General features: G+C 42.6%; 2 long non-coding RNA genes across 4 annotated transcripts in view; one reads left to right on the forward strand and one right to left on the reverse strand.

Moving 5' to 3' along the window:
- Positions 1–22,662, reverse strand: part of LOC144827055 (uncharacterized) — a 732,152-nt gene that overhangs the window by 26,925 nt on the left and 682,565 nt on the right. Inside the window, exons 1-2 of one of the 3 annotated variants that reach the window (XR_013610000.1) lie at positions 5,483–5,616; positions 5,308–5,371 (exon numbers count right to left, since the gene is read on the reverse strand). The exons of 1 other annotated variant lie outside the window; for it this stretch is intronic. This is a non-coding gene — a long non-coding RNA (uncharacterized LOC144827055). Of the gene's footprint in view, positions 1–5,307; positions 5,372–5,482; positions 5,617–22,662 lie in introns of those variants that run through there. One more of the 3 variants, XR_013609999.1, reaches the window with a different exon arrangement.
- Positions 9,692–22,662, forward strand: part of LOC144827054 (uncharacterized) — a 527,350-nt gene continuing 514,379 nt past the window's right edge. Inside the window, exons 1-2 of the long non-coding RNA XR_013609998.1 lie at positions 9,692–9,827; positions 9,939–10,002. This is a non-coding gene — a long non-coding RNA (uncharacterized LOC144827054). The remainder of the gene's footprint in view (positions 9,828–9,938; positions 10,003–22,662) is intronic.

Consider the following 22,662-nt stretch of genomic DNA (forward strand, 5'->3'; position numbering starts at 1 on the left):
TAGAAGACAAAACCGAACCCCCTTCTCCAGATTGGGAGTGCAAAGCCACCAGTCCAAGTCCGGAACCAGAGCATGAGAGAGAGGAACTGTAGTGTAGTTCCTATTATCCCAATAGGGTCTGCGCATTGGAATAATATCTTCAATAGTATAGACCTAGGGCAGAGGTTAACTAGGTCTTCTACCGACGATATTAGACTTAAAGTTTTGTTTTTGCCAGCTAGCTCAGAGTTCACTAGAAACTTTCTCGAATAGGCAAGACGGATTTTAACCTCCCTGGATAGACAAGAAGGGATTTAGTTTCTGACAACCATAGAACATGACAACTTTGCTCTCCCCTAATCAAGAGTGTATCTCTAGAGTCGTGTGAAAACAATAGACAACTTATTTTACTCAGTCAGTACGTGCATTCTTAGTTTCACCAGTTTGTAGAGAAATAAGAGATGGGCGTGGTTCAATAAAAGATGTTATTTATTGATCAGTCTCTTTTCTCATACAAGAGAAATGAATCGCTATTATTGCAATACTTGTAGTTAAGTAAAGTGCATACAGTAGAGACAGAATTATAAAATAATACTGTAAAAGCATTGATATGGTTTCTGAGCCATATGATACTTTAAAATGGATAAAATAGATACATACATATATACATTTGACTAATCGTACTCAACTGGTGCTTCTAACCACGCCTACCCCAATGTACCTGACCTAAGCCTAATACGTGGGCGGGAGTAGATAAGTAGCAGTTTAAGTTAAGTTTGTTTTGCCAAGGGACTGATTCGAGAATTCTCTGCAAGGGGTTATTCAGTTCTGTACCTGAGATCTAGAATGATGGAGGGCTGGTATCTCTTATCCCAGGTCTTGATATTCCAGCTGCCTGCGAGGGCTGCTTGGAAGCGCCGGAGCTGGATTTCTCGGCAGGAGAAAGGCAGCGTCTCGTTCTCAGCGCGTCAGGAAGGCGGGGCAGCGTCTGTGGGCTTCGCTCTCTGCTGGGCTCCTCAGCACGTCTCGCTGCTCCGATCTCGTCACCACCGCATGTGTTTGCTTAAGGCAATGTCGGTAATATTTATACCTGAAAGGTGCCGAGATTGACGTAAGGATGGACATATATACGTCAATAAGGATGTCATATGAACGGGCTCGTTCGCACATTCTTTTGCTGAAGTTCTCGGTGAAATCAAAACAATGGCTATGGGAATTTCCCAGGTCGCTGTAGGTTTGATTTGTTTTGAGAACTCCGTATGCCTTATCAGGGGCTGGAGGAATATCGCTTGTCTAATTAGATGGCATGCGTTATGACCTAATAAGATAACGCGCTTCTGTGCCGTGGTGTGGCTTAATCAGATAACGGTTTTTGCACCGTTGGATGGCTGCTAGTTAATTATTAACCAAACCAGGGTCAGGAATAGGAGAATCGATACAGTACCTATAGGAATACATCACACCCACTCCACGTAGACTATGTCCATATTTACAAATCTAGGCATAGTGAATATCAGTAGCGTTTGTGTATACCGTACCACCCCAAAATACATTTATATGCATTCCGAAAATTGGATTTTATAAAATATACGAAACACAATCACATGTACTGTCACGTATACTATAAGCACAAGCAGTCTAATAATGCTACTCATATGTTAAAAATTCAGCATAATCTAAATGCGAAAACCACACATGAAATGGCTCTTAATACAGAAAAAAAGTGCGAGACCATTTCATCACAATCATAAATTTATGTATAACAGTGCTAGCATAGCGAATGTCTTGTGACTACCTAAAAATAGAAATTTAGTTCTCTAAGAATAACGTCTACTTTAAGCAGAAGATAAGTGTCCCAAAAATCGTAAATATTTTGGAATTGGGGAAAAAGTTCTTGCAGTCTGAAAATAAAATTATGAGAAAAATTTTTCATATCGCTTTTCTTCAAAAAGTTGAAGGCCAAATTCAGCATGTAGGGAACTCCAAGTGCCAGTTTGCTCAAAGTTATTCCTGCTGCTCTGGTGAAAACATCATATCATTTAGACTGTTGAAAAAACTGTCAACAGCTTCTTGCGTAAGTTCCACTAATTCGGAAAAGGTTGTTACCATGCATTCATGAGCCTGAGCATGATTGCCTCCATTGATGTTTGGATCAGCATAGCTGACTGAAGGTCGTACCTGATCGATGCTGCTTTCTTCTTGTACTTAACTACCCCTCAATCGTAGTGGTGAAGACTCCAAGAATGCCGTCATCAGGATTGGTAGCCGCTGGGGACAGCACAATGCATGAGCAGTTACCGGACCCAACAAGGTATCTGCGTCCATTGGCACATCCGATTGTAGTGCCAGACAGGTGTCCAACACGCATTCTTCGCCGCATACCAAGCACCTTAATACAGGCATAACACAACTTTGCCACATTGGTCTAAATGAAAGAAACCAAGTCATGTTCAGGTCTCTAAGCCGGGATAGTCCAAGGATTTTAGTTTCCCGGTAGCCAATGGCTAGGATCATTTCTTCCCTTGTCGCAGGTGTTTTGTCTGTGACATGGTTTGCCATAGCGAAATAACAGGATCAAAAATAGAATACCCGCTACTAGTCCTAAAAGGAGAGGAAGTCCGCCAAAAATGGAATGGACAAAGTCTGGAAAAATACCCAGGATGGCTTTGAATGGAGTTAAAGCACCCGAAAACACTGCTTTAAATACACTGGAGATTCCAGTGGTATCAGAAATATTTAAGATTTCGTTCAGTATTTCTGCGAAATGTATGGGGGAATTAGTTGATAATAATGAATGAATCTCTTCTGTTGTCCTTGCAACTTGGAGATCATACGTTTCTTTTGATGACGTGAGCCTGGTCGGCGTCTGTAGGAGCACAGTCTTCATTCTGCTTAAAGTATCTATTCGAATAGAAGCAATTTTCAAATCGGGCCATAACCTTGCCTCCCTGTCTGGAGAATCGCTGGGGAACAATACATGTTCACAGCACATGACCTTCCTAGTCACAGTTATGAGATAAGGTTTTCCGGGCAGCAAACTACAACATCTGCGATCTACTATTAGAATGTAACTCCCGTTCGAGAGTCTCCTAAAGAATGGTTCTATTCGTGTTGCAGGTGTGCCTAGCTGGTAACATGAAAGGTTATTTGAAGTCCCTTCACAGGCTCCGTGCAAACTAATACCCTGACACAGAAGTGTACCGCTCAGTGATCTTGCACAATTATCGCCACTGAGAAACACTTTCTGGCCTTTATTGCTGACACATTCGTGTGTATAGGGCAAGTTCCATATTGACTTAATGTATCCTTTACCCAACCTTTCATACTGGCCTGCCTGTATATATTTTTGGCAGAATTGAAACTGGAAAGTAGTTATCGGAATATTTATTATTCCATGTATTATCCATTCAATGACAGGTCGTTCTGACATTGTCAATGGTAATCTCTCAAGTTTTTCAATGCTCAGAATTGTATAGTCAGCACCCTTCTGTGCCAAACTGATTTGTTTATCAGTGAGGTTAAAGATATCAAATAATGACGTTGTGTTGATTAAACGCCAAGGCACATAGCAGGAACGCAAATTTTGTAACGTCCAGCCAAGCTGTACAATAGAACGCAATTGGGACTGACCGTGTTGTAACATCAGTAAGTCTTGCGATATTATATCGATTGCTGAAGACACAATGCTGTCCAGAGAATATATTCTGGAGGACGGAGTCATTAACAGCAAACTAGAAAACCTCTATATAGACCTATTTTCATTTACAACTAGGCATTGATGCTCATTTACAATTTACATAGGATGCACACATAACTCTGAAATCATTCAATTAGATTTGGTATTTTGAGTACTTCATTTCTTTTATTTTATATCATTCTTATTTCTTTTTGGTTTTTCTCATTTTTTGGTAACAATCTTTACAAAATTATTTTTTATACAGTAGCAAAAGTGACATGTGTACAAATAGCTATAAAATTTACAAAATTAATTCTTTTCTTATCTAGAACCCCAACACATTGATTCTCTCTTTCATACCATCACTCATACATACTCAATCTCTCATATTCACTATCCTGACATGACTATAACAACAAACACAATGAACAAGGTGAAAACATATATTGTGTCCTTTTGTAGACTCCTCAAGGTGTTGATTTAGTATTGGGGATTAATGGTCTTTCGCATTCTATTTCTTTCTTTCTCCACAGTTATGTTTTATGGTTTATATGAGGGTCTCTGGTGCGTTCGGCCTACGTACGTTTCGGTGGTATCATTGCTTTACATCACCTTCCTCAGGGCCAACATGTAAACTGGACAACATAGTATTAAAAACAGGGGGTTCACATTTGTCTGGAATGAGAACATAAATTCCATCATTAGTGTCTATGCATCCTGAACATACATTTCTATTTTTTTTTTTTTTAAAACTCTTCATGCCATGTGCTTGTATGTGATAGAATCGCAGACTGACAACGGGTGATCAAGTGCATAAAGAAAATAATACCTCATATCCCAAAGTTTGAAGAGTGCCTATTTTAACGACGAATAGAGTGATCACTGAGTAGTTGAGACATAAAGAATGAGTTTTAGAAGAAAAAAGTGAAAAAGTTTTATATCCCTTCTTTTTTTGACTTATGTGGACTTGCATACATGCAGCATTGTCTAAGGGCAGTATTTGACACAGATGTAAACTACCTGTGGCTTATTTTATATCTCCAGAATGGCAGAGCAGAGAATCTCCTCTGGTTTCAGAATTAATAACATAAGTGGCAGAATCGTTTTCCTGTAGAGAGATATAAATATATCTCAATGAGATGTGCAACTAGATTTTTTTTAACATGCAAGAGTCTTTAGGTTCATCATTGTAGCGATTTTACCGGTATGAGACTGGTATGAGACTGGATCCTGTGCAATCTGTCTGCTTATTTGACAGTGTTATGGGGCTTTTACCCAACTCGACGCTGGTAATTTATAGTCCTGAAATAAATAAATAAAGACGAGCAAGATGTAGGTCAGGTAAAGAAGCATTGCCATCTATTTACGTGGAATAATTAGATTAGTTTGACATATTCACCTGCAGGTTGTAAATCTGCAGGGATATGCATGCAGCGAAATCTTTTGCTTCATGTTATGCTGTGATAAACCCCAGTAAGCTTTCCCTTTATTAGAGCATCTAAATGCTCGTGTTGTTTACTAAATCTAAAACACCCCCTGAGGCTCCTTTTTGATCCGTCTTTCCTTTCAGAGTGTAACTGGCTAGTGCATGTCAGTGTTGCTTTAATTTAGAGAGCTTAATGTCGTGTATTGACGGAGTTTCTTTTCCTTACCTATTTTAGGCTCACAGGGCCGAATATAAAGAGGATGTTCAAATTCCTTTCCGGAAAAGCGTACCTAAAATGCAGGGAACAATGGGTTTACTGAGGATAAAGTTCTACTTTAAAATGGGTTTTGAAAAAATATCTTCGCATAACACGGAAAGCGGCGCCTGGGTGTGACGCTTACCTGCAGTCCTTTAGAATCACGTCTTTCGGGAGGCGCCGTCGGCCGATGTCACTGCCACTGACATCGATCATTGGCGCGCTGTTCGTTTTTATGGCGGTAGCATTAGCTTGATTGTTTGCAGCCGGATCAGTTCCTTTTACATAGAGATAGGTGTAGGACTTTGCGTGAGTGTATTTACGGGAAAGTTTAGTCGACACAATGAATGGACTCATAATGGATGTGAAAGTGACGTTTTTTTTAAATGGTGCTGGACTACGAAGAAAACACCTTTCTAGGGTAAAATACCCTTGCTTATATTATAAATGTGTGGTTTGTTTTTATTTAAGAGTTTACATAAACTGAGTGCTCAATCAGGGTGATTTAACCCCTGATTTAAATATAATATTGAATTAGATGTATGTTCCTCGTTTTAAGTTATTATTAACGCAGGCAAATACTGCCTAGCCAGTCAAAAATCCTTGCATTACACAATTACAAAGTTGTGGAATAGTACAGTCATCTCTAGTTGCCTATGGACCATCCTAGTCGAAATATGCAGACCCTAGGCAGGTATCTGTATAGTATAGTTTCGATGATGTCAGGAAATAGGGCTCTTTGCAACAGGCTTTTTGTCTACCTACAGGAAATTGATATATGGTGGCATGCCCCACTGATATTCTAGAGGGGCCAAGCTGGAATTAATACACCTACTCTGTGATAATCCAGCAAATTTCTTCATTATGACCATGGCGTACCGTGTCTAGATGGAATATCCAGAAGGTTTCCCGCTGTTTCCTTAGTTTGGTCATGTCTTTCCCAGGGTGGTGCTGTACCCGTTCTAAAATCAACCAACGCATATCCTTTTCTGTATGGCCAAATTGGGTGTAATGAGATACCATTGGGGCATTATTTTTTTTTGGTTCTAACAGCTGATTTGTGCTCCGAGAATCTCACACGAAATTCTCTAGCAGTCTCTCCTATGTAACCTAGGTCACAAGGGCACAAAACTAAATAAATTACATTAGATGTTTTGCAATTTGTCATCTCTTTGAAATGGCCAGTTTTGTTTCTGTATGTCCATAAATTGCCTGGGATGATTTGATCACATGCATGTCAGGTTCCACACCTATGGTTCCCTTTTGGTAATGGTTTGCCATCTATGGACCGTTGGCAAGTGCTGTCTTTATGCCTTTCCCTACTGTGGACCAATTTGTCCCTAAGGTTTGGGTTCCTTCTGAACGCTATCAGAGGCCTTTTTAATTCAGTTACATGGTCGTGGGTGTTCAAAATTTTCCAGTTTTTGTTTATAACCTGTCTAATTTTGTTGTTGAGGGTTGTGTGGTTTAAGACACAGACCAAGTTGTGACTAGGGGCTTTGATGGTTTGGTTAAATAGGGCATCTCTATTGTAAATTTTTGCTCTTTTGAGCGATTGACGTAACTAGGCAACACACCCGCTATCCCAATATTTAATTTATCTAAACACAAGCTATCCTCAGAAGAAATACAAGTTCTGAGCAAAGGGCTATCCTTTGTCCCTAGTTCGTTTGCTAACAGATATAAAATTAACCATGACATTTTTTCATTCTTCCGAAAGGTGAGGCTCAAGAAATATTTTGATGGGGCAACTGCTAGTGAAGAAGAAGTCAATCTCTCTGGGTGTAAATTACCATCCACTTTCACACCAACACTGGAAATGCTAGGTCCAGAAGTGGGCATCTTTGAAAAAAATGTATTAAAAGAACTGGAAAAGATACTGAAATACATCCCTAAACCACAACAAAACCTTAGCAGTGCAGAGAGGGTAGCCTTAAAACTACTACAAGATAATGTAGACATTACTATTAAACCCTGCGATAAAGCAGGTGGAATAGTAATCATGGATACTGAAAAATACTCCAACAAAATCTATGATATGCTCAATGTAGAAGAACACTACATAAGAACTGACAGACGAGCCATAAATGTGCTCGCCAGACAAATAGAAACAACAGTCAATAAAGCATTCGCAGATGGTTTCATTGCCAAAAAGAAATGGATTTTTTTATAAAAGCAAACCCTGTGACTCCGGTAAGACACACAAAAACATCTCAGATCCACCCCTCAGACCAATAGTGGCTTCTATTAATTCCAACACAGAACCACTATCCAAATACCTAGATACGTTTCTTTGCCCACTAACAACAACATACAGCTCCTATATCAAGGACACAGGACACATTATCACCATCTTAGAACATGCTGCTTTTAATGAAGACACACAATTCCTAGTCACATGTGATATAGAATCTCTTTATACCAACATCCCCCAGGACCTAGCAATGGAAGCGGTGGCAGCGCTCCTTGCTAGGACACCGGGATACGGACATAGACCTGACAACTTCATCCTGGAATGCCTGGAGATTGTCCTCCATAACAATTTTTTTGAATTTAGAGATAGTCTATATCAACAAATCAAGGGAGTAAGCATGGGGGCCTCCTGTGCTCCAAGTATTGCAAATATCTACATGGGTGAGTTTGAATTAAGAAATATCTTTAATGAACTTGCCCCTTTCTATGAAAATGTCACTATGTGGCACCGTTTCATAGATGATATATTTTTTATATGGACAGGAACCGAAGAAATGCTAAAAGAATTTATGGAGTGGCTAAATCTAGCAGACCCCCATTTAAAATTTACTTGTAACTTTTCATCCAAACAGGTAGAATTTTTGGACATATGGGCCCAAAGTAGTGAAGGAGAAATCACAGTCAGCCTGTACCGTAAGCCGACTGCAAAAAATACCATCTTAGAACACGGCAGTTATCATCCCCCGTGCCAAAAAGACTCAATTCCCTTCGGGGAATTTCTTAGAATAAGGAGAAACTGCACGAACATACAAGATTTTATGACCCATGCCAATAAGCTTCAAGACCGCCTATTGGCACGTGGGTACCCTAGAAGAATGGTACGTCAATCGCTCAAAAGAGCAAAATATTACAATAGGGATGCCCTATTTAACCAAACCATCAAAGCCCCTAGTCACAACTTGGTCTGTGTCTTAAACCACACAACCCTCAACAACAAAATTAGACAGGTTATAAACAAAAACTGGAAAATTTTGAACACCCACGACCATGTAACTGAATTAAAAAGGCCTCTGATAGCGTTCAGAAGGAACCCAAACCTTAGGGACAAATTGGTCCACAGTAGGGAAAGGCATAAAGACAGCACTTGCCAACGGTCCATAGATGGCAAACCATTACCAAAAGGGAACCATAGGTGTGGAACCTGCCATGCATGTGATCAAATCATCCCAGGCAATTTATGGACATACAGAAACAAAACTGGCCATTTCAAAGAGATGACAAATTGCAAAACATCTAATGTAATTTATTTAATTTTGTGCCCTTGTGACCTAGGTTACATAGGAGAGACTGCTAGAGAATTTCGTGTGAGATTCTCGGAGCACAAATCAGCTGTTAGAACCAAAAAAAAATAATGCCCCAATGGTATCTCATTACACCCAATTTGGCCATACAGAAAAGCATATGCGTTGGTTGATTTTAGAACGGGTACAGCACCACCCTGGGAAAGACATGACCAAACTAAGGAAACAGCGGGAAACCTTCTGGATATTCCATCTAGACACGGTACGCCATGGTCATAATGAAGAAATTTGCTGGATTATCACAGAGTAGGTGTATTAATTCCAGCTTGGCCCCTCTAGAATATCAGTGGGGCATGCCACCATATATCAATTTCCTGTAGGTAGACTAAAAGCCTGTTGCAAAGAGCCCTATTTCCTGACATCATCGAAACTATACTATACAGATACCTGCCTAGGGTCTGCATATTTCGACTAGGATGGTCCATAGGCAACTAGAGATGACTGTACTATTCCACAACTTTGTAATTGTGTAATGCAAGGATTTTTGACTAGCTAGGCAGTATTTGCCTGCGTTAATAATAACTTAACACGAGGAACATACATCTAATTCAATATTATATTTAAATCAAGGGTTAAATCACCCTGATTGAGCACTCAGTTTATGTAAACTCTTAAATAAAAACAAACCACACATTTATAATATAAGCAAGGGTATTTTACCCTAGAAAGGTGTTTTCTTCGTAGTCCAGCACCATTTAAAAAAAACGTCACTTTCACATCCATTATGAGTCCATTCATTGTGTCGACTAAACTTTCCCGTAAATACACTCACGCAAAGTCCTACACCTATCTCTATGTAAAAGGAACTGATCCGGCTGCAAACAATCAAGCTAATGCTACCGCCATAAAAACGAACAGCGCGCCAATGATCGATGTCAGTGGCAGTGGCATCGGCCGACGGCGCCTCCCGAAAGACGTGATTCTAAAGGACTGCAGGTAAGCGTCACACCCAGGCGCCGCTTTCCGTGTTATGCGAAGATGTTTTTTCAAAACCCATTTTAAAGTAGAACTTTATCCTCAGTTAACCCATTGTTCCCTGCGTTTTAGGTACGCTTTTCCGGAAAGGAATTTGAACATCCTCTTTATATTCGGCCCTGTGAGCCTAAAATAGGTAAGGAAAAGAAACTCCGTCAATACACGACATTAAGCTCTCTAAATTAAAGCAACACTGACATGCACTAGCCAGTTACACTCTGAAAGGAAAGACGGATCAAAAAGGAGCCTCAGGGGGTGTTTTAGATTTAGTAAACAACACGAGCATTTAGATGCTCTAATAAAGGGAAAGCTTACTGGGGTTTATCACAGCATAACATGAAGCAAAAGATTTCGCTGCATGCATATCCCTGCAGATTTACAACCTGCAGGTGAATATGTCAAACTAATCTAATTATTCCACGTAAATAGATGGCAATGCTTCTTTACCTGACCTACATCTTGCTCGTCTTTATTTATTTATTTATTTATTTATTTATTTCAGGACTATAAATTACCAGCGTCGAGTTGGGTAAAAGCCCCATAAAACTGTCAAATAAGCAGACAGATTGCACAGGATCCAGTCTCATACCAGTCTCATACCGGTAAAATCGCTACAATGATGAACCTAAAGACTCTTCCATGTTAAAAAAAATCTAGTTGCACATCTCATTGAGATATATTTATATCTCTCTACAGGAAAACGATTCTGCCACTTATGTCATTAATTCTGAAACCAGAGGAGATTCTCTGCTCTGCCATTCTGGAGATATAAAATAAGCCACAGGTAGTTTACATCTGTGTCAAATACTGCCCTTAGACAATGCTGCATGTATGCAAGTCCACATAAGTCAAAAAAAGAAGGGATATAAAACTTTTTCACTTTTTTCTTCTAAAACTCATTCTTTATGTCTCAACTACTCAGTGATTACTCTATTCGTCGTTAAAATAGGCACTCTTCAAACTTTGGGATATGAGGTATTATTTTCTTTATGCACTTGATCACCCGTTGTCAGTCTGCGATTCTATCACATACAAGCACATGGCATGAAGAGTTTAAAAAAAAAAAAATTAGAAATGTATGTTCAGGATGCATAGACACTAATGATGGAATTTATGTTCTCATTCCAGACAAATGTGAACCCCCTGTTTTTAATACTATGTTGTCCAGTTTACATGTTGGCCCTGAGGAAGGTGATGTAAAGCAATGATACCACCGAAACGTACGTAGGCCGTACGCACCAGAGACCCTCATATAAACCATAAAACATAACTGTGGAGAAAGAAAGAAATCGAATGCGAAAGACCATTAATCCCCAATACTAAATCAACACCTTGAGGAGTCTACAAAAGGACACAATATATTTTTTCACCTTGTTCATTGTGTTTGTTGTGATAGTCCTGTCAGGATAGTGAATATGGGAGATTGAGTATGTATGAGTGATGGTATGAAAGAGAATCAATGTTTTGGGGTTCTAGATAAGAAAAGAATTAATTTTGTAAATTTTATAGCTATTTGTACACATGTCACTTTTGCTACTGTATAAAAAATAATTTTGTAAAGATTGTTACCAAAAAATGAGAAAAACCAAAAAGAAATAAGAATGATATAAAAGAAATGGAGTACTCAAAATACCAAATCTAATTGAATGATTTCAGAGTTATGTGTGCATCCTCTGTAAATTGTAAATGAGCATCAATGCCTAGTTGTAAATGAATATAGGTCTATATAGAGGTTTTCTAGTTTGCTGTTGGTTTGCCACTCCCTCTTCTAGACCTGAAAGCATTACTGGGAGTACCCTTGTTACTTATGCTACTTCTGGACGGAGTCATTAACCCATTGTCCACCACAGAGTGATTTTTCCAAATTAATACGGTCAATTTCCCGTATTTTTTCTGCTGTCTCAATTTGAGTTACTTTCCAGACTTCGTTATAAGCTGCATATATAGAGGCCGCTATGAAACGTTTTTGACGCTGTTTGCGTGGTTCCAATATGAAATCACGCAGGTCAGCACCTTCTGTAAGTAAAGTTAGGTGTTGCTTAATTTCAGCCAGTGTGGACGTTTGTAGCCATTGAAGGCGAAGCTTGCCCACGCTGTAGGTGGTTACTATCCCGGGATGTTGTCTTTGGGAATATCTAGGGTCTGGCATGTCAATGTGAACCCCTGTACTTTGTTCAGGAATCTGTCTTGACAGTTATTTGTATCTGTGGGCCAGATCAACCATTTTTTCCATACAGGATGTGTTCTGTTTTGGTTTAATATATGGTTTACGTCTATCTCAACATCTATAGAGCTATTACTGTTCACTGTTGGCTTTGGAATAGACGGTTTGTTCAAATCTTTGATTTTGGCTAAGCCAAGACAGGTAGTTTGTTGAATAGTGTTGTTCAAAAATATAATTTGTTCTGGGATCATGCAGGCTCTAAACAATGATTCTATACCTTGTACTTGCCAATCTCTTGTACCCCAAACAGTTTTTGTTTCAATATTATTGTCCCAGAAATCAAACCCAAATGTATTCATTTGTTCAAAGAATGAATCGGAATATATCAATTTTGTGTTTGTAAGCATGGTCTTCATACCTGTCTTATTTGACAATTTGAAATAAAATGTTTCTGCATTACTTGTGTTAAGCCCTGAAAAGTATGAATATTTATCATAAAATGTTTTCGAGCTATCTTTTGGAGGAGTAGCACAATGTTCCCATTGGTTATAATTTAAAACATTTCTAGGTTGAGCAGATTTATGTAGATAATGGTTACCATAATGGTTGTAGCAGAACATCTGATCATAATTAGACGAACCCTGCAAATAATCATGTTCTGTAAATTTAGCAGACATCACAAGATCAGACATATCATTAATACTTTCAAAGTCCCAATCATCCGCAAATGAGCTTGGTTTTACAAAGTCACTCAATGAGATCTTGAATTGGTGTGGATACTTCAGGATTTCAACCGGACCATAGACTTCATAATCCGTTTTGTCCCATGCTACACCGCCTGGTATAGGATTGGCTGTGAAGTTTACTGAAGAAGTTCTCTTTTCTCGATGTGTGGTTTAAGGACCAAGCTGATTTTCTGGCTTGCTGTGTCCATTTTAGCATATTTCCCTTCAATGAAATGTCCCAAACATAGTACTAAGATGAGCCAAAGAATGAGGATAAATGCACCGAAGGCCACCCAAAATTCAATCCATGGAGAGATCAGATAGGTTTCTTTCAGCTGTTGAAAAAGTTCCTTACCTTTGTCTTTAAAAGTTTTTGTTGATGGCTGTTTCTTTGCTTCACTCAGGGCTTCAGATGAATCATCGAAGTTGATGAAGTAGCCGGATGCTCTTCTGTCAATTGTTCCAATTGATTTTGGATTTTGCTTTGTTTCATTAGCAAAGTCTGCAGTTACATCATCATAGGTTGTTGTTTCTTGATGAAAAGTTTTAATTTGGGTTTTAAGAGGTTCAAGTTCCATTGCTTTGTTGCATAGTCCTTGTTGATTCACTGTATATTTTCCAAATGTGATCAGTCTTCCAGTTTGAGCCTCTGTATTTGTAGCAAACATTGGTGTTCTGCTATTTCTCGGGAGTCCACTTGGCCTACTGTTTGTTATCGGCCACATGATTGTGGTTTTACCAGGTCGATGGATATGACTCGGTTATCCTTTTTACCAGCAAGGGGCGGTAGTACTACTGATCTTGTCCCGTTGATAGACAAGACAGGAACTGCTTTTCTGTAAGCAGGCCCAAATTCCTTCTTTACCGCGATCTTTTCTCTGACTAGATCCCCGACTTTTGGAATCCAGACAGGCCTTGCTGGGACAGGTGGTTTCTCTTCAGTGGTTGTTGGCTGTTGTTTCAGTTTTATGTTGCTCAGGTCTTTTCTTGTTTCATTTAAGTCCTGTAAAATAGCCAAACGATCTTTGATATCAAAGCTTTTGTCTTTAACCACTGAAGTCTGACTATCAAGATCTTGGATCATCATTCTAGTCCCGAAATATAGTTTGTACGGACTGAACCCTTTCAGAGAAGTCCTTGGCAGGTTATTTAGACTACGTTGGACACTTATTAGATGTTTGACCCACCCAGCACCCGAACCTAATACCTTTTCCGTTATAGATTGCTTTATGTCTTGGTTTTTTCTTTACACCATCCCGTATCCCTCAGGAAGGAAATGAGAAGAGTCCCGCTATGCTATGCTCATTTGGCCATGCTTCCCCATAAGCTTGAAGGCTAAAAGGAATACATTAGTCAAAACGTAGCATGCTCCTAGCGTATATGCCATTATAGACTCGCAAATCCTTTTATAACAGTCCAGACGTCAGCCGAGCGCTGGGGTCTACATTATAAGTGAAAATTAGTCTTTTTATGTTAATATAATGCTTTTTTTTCATGATGGGGGCTTTCTTATTGTTGTTGTTTATCTGGAGTGAAATGCCATGGCAATAGTCCTCCCCGCTCGCCACTGCGATCTCTATTGCAGTCTGGGCAGTTTTTTACAAAAATGTGATGATGCAGGCTCATGCCTGGCCACCAGTACACTGATTGTAATTCTTCCAGAGAATCTTTTTGTTTAAGGTGTCTGAGACCCTCACCCATATGTGCGTCTGCTATTAACAAGCCTCTCCTGTCCGTGTTTGGAATCACTCTATCCCCCACTCCAGGGATTCGAGCAAAAGGGACTGAGTTTGCATCGATTATGTATGTATAATTGAGTGGATAATTGATCGGTAGCGCCGAGCCGTCGCCTTTTGATGACGTTTTCACCGCCAGCACAGTTTCACCGTCAATGTGTTTTACTGTACGCTTTTTTTGTAGCTACGGAAGCCGGTTTAGTTGCTACCGCTGTGGCTGTCTCAGCCAATGAATTCCCTGCAACGTGAACGCCATCACGCTGATGACTCAGTGAATGTATCACGTGAGTTTTTGGTAGTTCTTTCTGTAAAAGAACTACTTGTTCCCAAAGCACTTTTTGCTTTATTGTTGCACCTGTGTCATCTTTATAACCGTTTTGAATCCATTTCTGTAAATCGTTATTGTATGATTTGACGCAGTAATACGAATCGCACACAATAAGTGTTGGGAATTCGCGATCGGCATTATCTAGCGCCATTTTTCACGCTATTATTTCAGTTTGTTGTTCTGAATTATTTTCCACTGAGTGTGTTTTTGTAAGTGGAGGTCTTAATTTACCTCCGCGCCACACTTCTTTTACAATTTCGCATGTGGCCTTGTAAGCCAGCTCTCCCCAAACTGAGGGTTGAGCATGCCCGTCTGTATGTATTACACAGGCGTACTGTCGTAAAGGCAGAATGTCGATTGGCAGAGGGTATTCTTTCTCATATTCTAGATATTTTAATTCTTTCATTTCCGGGTCAAAATAGTATTTTACTTTGTCTGTAGCAACAGAATTTACCCATTGTATCCATTCTGGATTTAGTGCAGTTGTCGGTAAATTACATGGTGTTGTTAATGCCTCAAAAGCTGATTCTGCTGTTCTGACTGTAACCTGTCTACCGTCTGCTTGGTATTTTTCTTTTTCTACAGCTGTTTGAACCGCATGAACAATGTTTTCCTTAATGCTGAACCTTTTTTCAGCTTCTGTGTACAAATGTGATTTGTATGCTATTGGTACCTTCTCTCCCTCATTAGAGGTCAGGTATGTGAATCCACATCTTCCTGGGATGACTCGAATCACAAGGTTGCGTGTGTTGTCACGTGTTTGTAATTTTGTTTTAACTAACATATCCGTTTGTAAAGATCTCAAAATTTCTGTGTGTTTTTGAGTCCAATTGATTCTTTTAAAATCTGGTTTTATTAGATCATAGAGAGGTTTAATTCTCTCTGCATAATTTATAATGTAAGTTCTTCCGAAATTTAGGAAGCCTAGAATTGATTGTAAGTTTTTTAGTGTTCTAGGTGCTTGGATTACAGCACATTTCTCTAGGAAATTGTCAGCCAGGCTTTTGCCTTCACTTGATAGTTCATATCCTCCCCGCTCCCGCCTCCCAGCTATCCAGCCCTCCCCGACCCCTACTTAATGGCGGCTACTGCGGGGACAGGCGAGCAAGACCACTGACTCATTGTCAGTGAAATTGCTCTCCCACCTTCGCAGCTCCACCATTAAGTGAGGTGCCCCTGCCCCTGCACTCTTGAGTGTTGGTGATCGAGGCCCTCCTCCACCCGCAGGTTTCCCTGCGCCTCATCCCTGGTGGTCCAGTGGACCTCTGTCTCCTTTCTTTCTTTCTGCTCCTTCTCTCCTTTTTCTCCCCTTTCTATCTTTCACCTTTCTGCACCTCTGCTCTTTTGCGCCTTATTTCTGCCCATTTCCCTTTCTCTCCCTCTGCTCCTTCACTCGTTTTCACTCGTTTTTTTCCCTTTCTATCTTTCACCTTTCTGCATCTCTGCTCTTTTGTGCCTTATTTCTGCTTATTTTCCCTTTTTTCTTTATCCCTTCTTTCCTCCCTTTACCTTTCCCCGCCTCTGCTGCCCCCGCGGCCCCTCCCCCCCCCCCCCCCAGCACGACCGGCCCAATCCAGCTACCCTCCCCGCTCCCGCCTCCCAGCTGTCCAGCCCTCCCCGACCCCTACTTAATGGCGGCCACTGCGCGGCCGCGCAGCGGCCGCGGGCTGCGGGCGCTCCGCTGGTGCACCGAAGGTGCGTCAAAGGCAAGCACGTCTGTGACCCGTCCGCGACCAGCACCAGGAACCCTGGACCTCTGCCCCGCCAACGCTACGACCCAGCAGCACTCCACGCACTCAACCCAGGCTGCAACAACAACTGCAAGCTAGCATCACCAGCCGACACCCATGGATCCTTCAGCTGTCACCGCTGCCGGCACACCTGCAGCACCGCCAAGAACACGGATCCAGCACAACCCGCCCACAAGAACACAACCGAACCGAAGACCCTGCAATGCATCCTCCTCAACGTCCGATCCCTCCACAAACACGCCACAGAAATCTGGGACCTCCTCGACAGCACAACCCCAGACGTAGCATTCTTCACCGAAACCTGGACCAACACGACCTCGGGACCGGACATCGCCATCGCCATCCCCCAAGGATACAAGATCTCCAGGAAGGACCGCCCCATCCACCCAGGAGGAGGAATCGCCATCGTCCACAAATCCAGCCTCCGCCTGAGCACACTCCCTGACGAGTCCACAGAACTGATGGAACACCTTCACTTCAAGATACTGGCCAGCCCCACCGCCGCCCTCCGAGGAACCCTCATCTACCGACCCCCTGGATCCCGCGGACCCTTCGCCAACTCCATTACGGACATTATCTCCCCGCAGGCCATCGCATCCACCAACTACACCCTGCTGGGAGACCTCAACTTCCACCTCGACAATCAACTGGACCCCAACACCACATCCCTCCTGGACAACCTCCACAACATTGGACTCCGCCAGATCGTGACCGAGCCCACGCACTCAGCAGGACACACCCTCGACCCCCTCTTCACTACAGGAAACTCCATCACCTTCAGCCACACCACCGAACTCCCATGGACCGACCATCGTTGCGTCCACTTCACCTTCAGAACACCCACCATCCACAGACACCAGCACCTGCTTCAACAAAGAAACTGGACCAAAATCACCGATGACCAGCTCACCTCCTCACTCAACAACTCCACCCCAACCATCGCGGAAAACGACGACCCCAATACCGCAGCCCGAACCCTGCATAGATGGATCTCGGACAGCACCAACACCATAGCCCCCCTCAAGAAAAACAACAATACCTGTGCCAAGAAAGCCAGATGGTTTACCACCGAACTTCGAGAGTCCAGGCGCACATGCCGCCGCCTCGAAAAGGCCTGGAGAAACACCAAATCCACAGAAGCCCACAACAACTTCAGAGCCGCCACCAACGCCCACCATCAACTCATCAGAGAAACGATGAAAAAAGCGATTGAAGACAGAATCTCCACCCACGCACACAACAGCAAAGAACTCTTCAGCATCATCAAGGAGTTCGCCCAACCCACCAGCGAGTCTACCGACATCCCTCCCTCACAAGACCTCTGCGACAAACTCAGCATCTTTTTCCACCACAAAATCAAGAGCATCTACGACAACTTCGACGAAGACAACCAACACACTGAACCCTCAGCAACCACCCCGACACCCGGAAACCAGCGATTGATGACTGGACAGCCCTCACCACCGAAGACACACTGAAGACAATGAAGTCAATCCACTCAGGGGCCCCCACGGACCCCTGCCCCCACCACATCTTCAACAGAGCCGCCAACACCATCGCACCCATGCTCCGCCAAACCATCAACCGCTCCCTGGCGACCGCCTCATTCCCCGACGACTGGAAACACGCCGAGGTCAACCCCCTCCTAAAGAAACCCTCAGCGGACCCCACCGACCTCAAAAACTACAGACCCATCTCCCTGCTCCCGGACCCAGCGAAAGTCATCGAGAAAGCCATCAACAGCCAACTCGCCACATTCATTGAAGAACACAACATCCTCGACTCCTCCCAATCCGGCTTCAGAAAAAACCACAGTACGGAAAACGCCCTCCTCGCCGCAACAGACGACATCCGCACCTTACTGGACAAAGGAGAAACAGTAGCCCTCATCCTCCTCGACCTATCAGCGGCGTTCGACACAGTCTCCCACCGCACCCTAATACGCAGACTCTACGATGCAGGAATGCAGGACAAGGCCCTCGACTGGATCTGCTCCTTCCTCTCCAGCAGGATGCAGCGGGTCAGACTCCCCCCTTTCCTCTCGGACCCCACACCTATCACCTGCGGAGTCCCCCAGGGCTCCTCCCTCAGCCCGACGCTCTTCAACGTCTACATGGCTCCACTTGCCCCCATCGTCAGAACCTACGGACTCAACATCGTGTCATATGCAGACGACACCCAGCTCATCCTCTCCCTATCCAACGAGCCCAACACCGCCAGACGCAACTTTCGAGAAGGCATGGAAGCCGTCGCCAAATGGATGAAAAACAGCTGCCTACAACTAAACACCAACAAAACAGAAGTACTCATCATGGGCCCAAACCCCAACGCCTGGAGTGACACCTGGTGGCCCACCGCCCTCGGAAACCCGCCAACCCCCACAGACCACGCACGCAACCTGGGAATCATCCTGGACTCCGAGCTCAAAATGGACCGCCAGATCAACTCTGTCTCATCTTCCTGCTTCCACACCCTCCGCCTCCTTCGTAAGACCTTCAAATGGATCCCCCTCAAACACTGAAAGACAGTCACTCACGCCCTGGTCACCAGCAGACTCGACTACGGCAACGCACTCTACGCCGGAATAAACAAAAACCTCATCCGCAAGCTACAGAACATCCAGAACGCCGCCGCAAGACTGGTCCTCAACCTGCCAAAACACTGCCACATCTCCCAGCACCTGCGCACACTCCACTGGCTCCCCGTCGAGGCGAGAATCACCTTTAAGATGCTCACCCACGCACACAATGCCCTCCACGGCACCGGACCAGCATACCTGAACAGCCGACTCAAATTCCACGCACCCCAAAGGACCCTACGATCAGCCCAGCTTTCCTACGCTGTGGTCCCCCGCACCAGAAAGACCAGATCGGGAGGCCGCTCCTTCTCCTTCCTCGCGGCCAAAGCATGGAACGCCCTTCCGCTCCACCTCAGACAGACATCGCTCCCCATCTTCGCAAGAAACCTCAAAACCTGGCTCTTCGACAGACCCCCTCCTTGATGGAATGGAACCTGCACCCCCCCAACCCCCCCCACCCCTAGCGCCTTGAGACCCTTACGGGTGAGTAGTCGCGCTTTAACAAACTCCTGATTGATTGATCCTAAAAACAGGACTGTTAGATGGGCAATTCTTGACTTTTTAAAGTTACATTTGTAACCCTCTGCTGCGAACCCAAGTATTATGGTGTTCACTCTTTTCAAGTGAGTATCCAAGTCATCATCTGTTAGATAGATGTCCTCGACATAAGATAATGCCTCGTCATCATATGTTTGTAGTAATTCTGTTACTCTCGCTGAGAATAATCCTGGGCTGTTCTTGAACCCCTGGGGCAAACGACAGAATTTTTTTGCGTGCCATTTATTGAGAACGCCGTCAAATATCTGCTCTCTGGTGCTATGTTTTGACAAAAGAATCCATTGGAGATGTCCAAGGTTGTTTTGTATTTTTTGCGCACTATGTTATTCATTAGTGCAGCACTGTGCGAGTTTTGAACTGCAAATGTTTTGCAACATGAGTTAAGGTGTCTGTAGTCCAAAACAAGACGATATGAATTGTCTGGCTTGGAGACGGGAAACAAAGGGTTGTTCATTTGTGAGGTGCAGGTTTCAATCACCCCCTGGTATTCAAGTTGATCTAGGATCTCTTTTACCTGTTTTTTAGCTTCTTGCTTAATCGGGTACTGCCTCTGTGCAGTAGGTTGTGATTTTAACTGGATTTTGTGAGGAGGAGAGTCCTGATCCCATCCCACATGATTTTTATATAAGGCAGGGGCTTGAGCTACTGCCCACTTTCTTGCAAGTGTATATTTTTTATGAATTGGAATATGGTTTGAGAAGGCAGGCATAATTATTTCTTCGCCATGTGGGCACTCCCTGACAAACTCTGGAGGCCAGTCTCGTTCAGCTAGAAGGATGTCATAGCCCTTGGACAGATTATCCCAAAATAGTCCCCTTATTTTTCTAGTCTTATCCCCCTCTATACGCAATGTTATTTCATATATTTTATGAGGTTTGCTAACTCTGGTATCTGCAGTTTCCACCTGAATGTACTCATTCGTGTCCACTGTCTCCAGATGATTCATAAGGATCTTGCGAGCTATGCTCACTTCTGCTGCGCTGTCTAGCATTGTCTGAGCCCATTCTCCGTTTTTCAGCTGTGTCCTCAGTATTCTCGGCATTGTTGATTACTTTAATACTGGCTACCTTCTTTTTTGGAAATTGTAATTTTTTTATTCAGATGAGCAGGTTCTTTGTCTTTGGACTTGACGTGCTCTTCCCTTTGTTCTGATCGTCCTCTGATTTCTGTGAGGAAGTCTGAAAAGATTGAGAGGGACGTGTATCAAAATCTTGATATCTATCAGGTTTCTTTATATTATCCCTATTTCTAAGGTTGTATTTTTTCACAGAGGGCTCCCGTTGGGGAGACTTGCGTCCTTGGTCGGGAGATCTTTCTCTCCACCAAGGAGACCTTCCTCTGGACTGGAATCTTTTTTCTTTAGGATTGGATTGTTTATTTCCATCCCAGCTCTTTTTTTGAGTGTTTAAATTATTTTTTATAAATACCTTTTCAGGACTTTCAACTAGTTGGGGTTTCACTGGTATTCCACCCAAACTATCTCTTCCTAGTTCTTCATAGGATTTTTCTATGATTCTGGCAATTTCCGATGGTTGGTCTGCTATATTTGTCTCTTTTAACCTCTGGCGAATCGCCACATTTGCTGCTTCTCCCTTTATGTTGGCTAATAATATTGCAGAGACCTGCTTGAAGTCTTTCAGTAGTTTCATACTGAGAGTTAAAGCGGGTTCTGGACCGTATTCATCTTGAATCTGTTTTAGCACATCTGGTATTACTGACATGGATGGTACACCATGTGTTTTGTGTAAATGGAAGCAAAGACTGTTCCCCAAGTGTCACAATCCTCCACATGTGATGCGATTCCCATTGGAAGACAGATAGTCAGAATCCTATGTTTCTTAACAGGGGTGGTATCTGGAAACACCGCCTCTATTTGAGTTATTGTTTGTGCTAGCCAGAAAGGAATTTGTTCCCGTTTTGCGGGTACCTTACCTAGACAGGACTGTATATTCTGTGGTGTAATTTTATTTGTGTTCCCCTGATGACTGGTCAGCTGTGGAATTTTAATTGCTGGTTGGATTGTTGAATTCTGCATTACATATTGGACTAATTGTCTATGTATTTTTATTAATTGTTTTAGCTGTGCTAAAAGTTCTGGTGCGGGCATTTCTTCAATGTCTGGATGTGGTGTGTATCCGGCTAGGACCGGCCACGTTGCTCCTGGTCTACCTAGTGGACCGAGCCTGGTGATGTGATTATTATGTTTTAGGGCGCCATTAAACAAGAGCAGATGCTCTTGGAATTTGAGTGGTATTTCCACCTCCTCGAAAGGAGTGTACTCATTAGGAGGTTCCTCTATTTTGTAATAGTGGAAGTCCTTTGTTACAGCGTTTGCTGCTGGAAAGTTTATCCATGAATAGAATACCTCTGTCTGCCGATATTCGTGTGCCTCAATTACGAATATGACTGTACCATCTCTTGGTGTCAGTCCATTTTCTATAAGTTTTAAAGTTATAGATTTTCTTATGTTGACCGGGATGAGTATTATATCCGGGTCATTTTGTAGCAGAGTATTATCAGCTGCTAGTCTAGCTGTCTCTCTTTCTTCTTCAGTGTCTGACATTTTACTGACATGAAGGTTATTCTGTTTGTTTGCAGATCAAGTTTCCACGGAATATAAAGATTAGATGCACAATATTTTGGAACAGTGTATCCTTCAACGTTGAATAAACCAAGAACCATACATAGGAATCTCCTCCTGCGAGGTTTGGCGGATATGACCTTTCACCCACTCCAGACGTCTTTGGAGTATTATGGGAAAAAGGGGTTCTGTGTGAAAAAGCACAACTGAGTTACTCTAATGTCTTGCGTTAGTTTTATCGCCTATCCAAACGTTGGGCGCCATGTAGTGTAGTTCCTATTATCCCAATAGGCTCTGCGCATTGGAATAATATCTTCAATAGTATAGACCTAGGGCAGAGGTTAACTAGGTCTTCTACCGACTATATTAGACTTA

This window comes from Lissotriton helveticus, chromosome 4_1, assembly GCF_964261635.1.
Source record: "Lissotriton helveticus chromosome 4_1, aLisHel1.1, whole genome shotgun sequence".
NCBI lineage: Eukaryota > Metazoa > Chordata > Amphibia > Caudata > Salamandridae > Lissotriton > Lissotriton helveticus.